Genomic DNA, 4,556 nt, shown 5'->3' with positions numbered 1-4,556 from the left:
GTAAAAAATGAGGAGAACATGTACTAAATATTATTGGGATTGATTCGTGTGTGATTAGAGAAAAACAACTTTTACTATATTAAACATGAGAAAATACATACTTTTGTGAACAATTTTTAAGCCTAGTTATTCTAGGGTAACATATACATGTGTCATGCATACTGCTTGTACATGTTACAACTTCATGGTGCATGATAACATGGAATTTGTACCATACTGGCTGAACTAATTAATTGGTATATAAAATTTATATCTTAAAACAGTGTGAACATAGCTAGTTACCACAACCATCTTTCTTTATTTACATAACACATACAATATTGTCAAAAATGTCTAGACTATACTTTCATCTCTTTTCAAAAAAAAATGTAATCATCAAAATGCCTAGATTATATTTCCACTATAACGAGTGTATATATGCTCTCATCTTTGTTAAGTAAAGACATCATTATGGGTAACCCGCAGCGAGGAGCATAGATAACCTGCATGATTATCAGTGTTGGATACGTGTGTCGAGCTCAAGGATCTGGGCAACACCGTTTTAACTAAACTACTACGTACAGCTTGCGTAGTGCTACGGCATCACCTTTTCCTGGATGCCGGGATGCGAGCAAACAAGTATTCCCACTTGCACTCACGCGGAACGTGTATGTACTGTACGTGCACGCAGCGGAAACATTTACCGGATGCAGCAGAATATTTTTCTGGTGGGAAGCGCTGGTGTTTCTTGCCAGCGCGAAAATTGAGTGAGGGAGATGGAGATAGCTAGGGGGGACGGTCAAATCGGTGAGACCTGCGCCGATGTCCACCCGCACTATACCCGCCTGCCATGTGCTGAGCGTCTCGTCGGCCTGGCCCTTTGCCCGATCCTGCGATGATGCGCTGCTTGCGTAATCAGGATAAGCGCAGCGACCCAGCATGACCGCTTCGGATGCTACTGCTGGCACGTCAGGTGGATCGTGGACGTGCGTGTTCGGTGACGCCCCAAAATCGTCTTCTCTACACCCACAACCGTATTTCATGTCTTCTTTTTTGGCACTTCGCCGGTTGTTTGGAGTAAGGGCATCTCCGGAGCGACGCAAACGGATATTTTTCATTCGTTTGCATCTGCACGGACAAAAAAATGTGCTCCAGCGGCTAGACGCAAAACGTCCGTAGCGTCCGTCCTGACGCAAACGGGGATCAAATATGCGCCAGGAATGCGTCTCTGCGGACGCGTCCGCGCGTCCGTTTGTGTCCGGTTGGGCTGCATGCAGCCCTCTCCCTCCTCCTTTAATTACACATGCATTTATTTCTAGCCACACAAATAAAATATTTTCCTCTCTCTCCTCTCTAATCACGCATGCGGTCAAATAAATGCGTCCCTGCCGCTGGAGAAGGGGCTAACGCATGCGAACGTTTTTTTATGTCTGTGCCCGACGCAAACGGACATAAATATGCGTCGCCGCGCTGGAGATGCCCTAAGCCGTCAGAAGCAAATTTAGTGCACATGGGCACCAGTGCTCTCAGTTTTTAAAATATTTAAAAACTGAATTTCTGCATTTTAAAAAATCATCACATTTATTTCATGAATACATACACATATTCTGAATATTCATGCAAAGTTTCGGTAGAAATTGCATTGTATTTTGAGCTACAGGAAAAAAAACAAATTTGTGGCTATGTATAGAGGTATATATTTGTCAGAAATTTGTCTTTTTTGTATAGCTTAAAAGATAACATATTTTTCTTCAAAATTTCTACCGTACCTTCAGAATGTTTATATGTATGTGGGTATTTAATTTCATATTTTTCCAAATCCAAAAAATATGATTTTTAAAAATCAGGAGCACTGGTGCTCATGTGCCAAATACACTTTTCGTAAGGCGTCGGTGTCTTTTGCCTGAACATGGAAAAAATCAGATTTCTTATTTGAATTTCAAGAAAAGGAAATCATGATCCGATCGGTGTATAGCACCTCCCCACCTTCTCCATCTATGTCAAGCATTCCACATCTAGGAACAACTCGGGCCTGGCCGGGTGTGGAAAAGCCCGCTGGTAAAAAGGCACGCCCTGAGGCCCAAGCTTAGCATGGCCCAATTGTCGGGCCAATCCTAGCCCAAATAAGCAAAAGTTCAGCCTGGTTGGCTCGACCTGATCCTTGCCTAAATCCCGCAATACTATGTAAGCCTGAGCCCGGCACGACCCGACGTTTGGGCTAAAAACACCCGACCCAAGCCCGGTCTAACATGCAAGCCTAGCCCAGCCTGATCGGGGATTTTCGAGGCGAGTCAGATCAGGCTGCCCATGCTACAACATTTCTATATATAGGCATAGTATATACCACTTGCTAGTTTAACACCAACACAAGACGGAGAGTCTCGGTGGCGAGAATGTTCCAAACATGGTGCCCTTCCCTCTTGGAAACCTCCATCATAGGGTAAAAACCTAGAAACTACTCACCCTTTTCAGTAATTTTGTATCATGGTTTTAATTTAAATTTAAACTAATACCGGGACAACAATTATCGAACAGAGAGAGTAGGAGTTACCTCCATTTGAGCAATAATAATGTTCAGCTTCGTGACAATTTTCCATTTGAAGGTTAAACAATAAAACAATAATGACTCCTAGTATATTACTTTGGCAACAGCTTTTGCAAAAACAAATCATAGGAGGGGGACCCGGTTTAGCAATTTTTGTAACTTTTTTCAAGAACTGTGGGCCTGTTAGGATAATTTCTCACACCTAGCGGGCTGAGTTTCATCCATTTGGATGCCCTACGGGAAAATCTTGGCCCACACCGCACGCTCCATAAAGTAGGAAAAACTTTGCCCGATAGGCACACTCGTTCGTAGCAGGACTGGCGCCGGCGAGCGCAACATGGGAAAGTGGTTGCACGCATGGGGAAAAGCGCGAGACCGCGCGACGCATCGAGAACATGTGCCATAAATACCATCACCGCCCACTCTCCCCTCTCACTCGGTTGTTCTCACCCGCCCTGTCCTCTCTTTTCTCTCTCTCCTCTCGCCACCGTGGTTGCCTTGCTGCTGGTAGATCCAAGACCACCGCGATGACGATGGAAGAATTGATAATCGAAGCCTTCCTCAAGAAAGCATTCATCGACGCCAACCCAGATACGCCTTCCTCGGTTCAAGTTGTGCTCAACGGGGTTCATCAATGGTGCCAAATCCGCTCTCAACCGGTATTATATGCATAGATTTGTCTGTAGCACAATAGTTCTAAGCTCCTTTTTTTGCATGCACGATAGATCTATTGTGTTAGGGTCAACTGACTGTTCATATGGTAGATTTTGCTGGTCCAGTTGCCTTATAATAAGAGGATCTATGTTCAGATACATATAATATACGGTTGCGTTTTGATCTATTGGCGTAGATGTTTTTTTAGGAAGTATGGATGAACGATTTCGGGTTTTCACTATTCATGCTGACTATATTGTTGCACTACTACATGATGGGATGTTTCTCCCGAACCTAGTTGTGTAATTAAAGACCTTTTTTCTAATCATGTTCAGTTCAGTAGGATCATCTCCTCCCTATGCACATGTTATGTTTTATGAGGCCAATTGTTATCCATTTTTTCGATGTTCATTGCGACATTATTAGGCCATCGATTAAACTCGAAGACGCGTTGAACGAATGGATTAAAGTATATGGACACACACGTGTTGTGCATTTACCTTGATTCGTTGGCTCTAGGCACCTTCATACTATACGAGGCCGTAATTTTATGTTCTCTTAGGCCAGCGATTCAAATGTGACCTAAATCAAGGGGCGGAGTAACTGAACCATGTCCATTGTACTAAAATTAATGTTTAGCATTGAACTAGGTTCGCTCACTTCGTTCCTCAGATTTGTGTGTCGAACTTCCGTATGAGGCTCTAAATTTCTTGCAATGACCGATGATTAATTTCAATTTCACAATGCGATCTAAGGATTATGTGTAATACCTAGGGTTGTGCAAAAGCACATTGGCTTTGCATTCTCCTTGGTCTTGAAGGGAATCTCTTGTATGTGCCCCCCAATTTTCCTCTTGGTTGGATATTGATTGTGCAAGTGATTAAAATGTGTCACCATTTTAGTGCCATAATGATTCTATCTAACCTTGTGCATCCCACAAGAAATCCTCATTGTGCATTATACTTGGTTGGATAGAACCAATTATGGCATTACATGTGATTGGAAATATGAGGCTACAATGTTTGCTCATTGTCTTATGGTCATATTTGTGTGTAATGTTTTGATGTGCCAATGATTAATGAGGCCTCAAATAGCTGCCAGAATTATCCTATCTAACCATGTGAAGTGTACACTCATTGATGATTATGCATGCTACTTGGTCAGAAAGGATCATTTGTGGCTCTAGGTGCACCTATTATATGAGGCACATTGATTTTTAAGATAGTGAGGGCTGGTCTATTGAACATTATGTCAGTTACAAAAACATATGATTGTGCCTAATACTTGGTTCAGTAGCTCCATCCCTGGCATTTATGTGTGATATGTTAAGATGAGGCTTTACGTCTTTGTGCTCCTTCTAATTGTGTTTTTCTTTGCA

The sequence above is a fragment of the Lolium perenne genome, chromosome 4 (genome assembly GCF_019359855.2).
Source record: "Lolium perenne isolate Kyuss_39 chromosome 4, Kyuss_2.0, whole genome shotgun sequence".
Lineage (NCBI taxonomy): Eukaryota > Viridiplantae > Streptophyta > Magnoliopsida > Poales > Poaceae > Lolium > Lolium perenne.
This window is presented reverse-complemented; position numbering follows the sequence as displayed.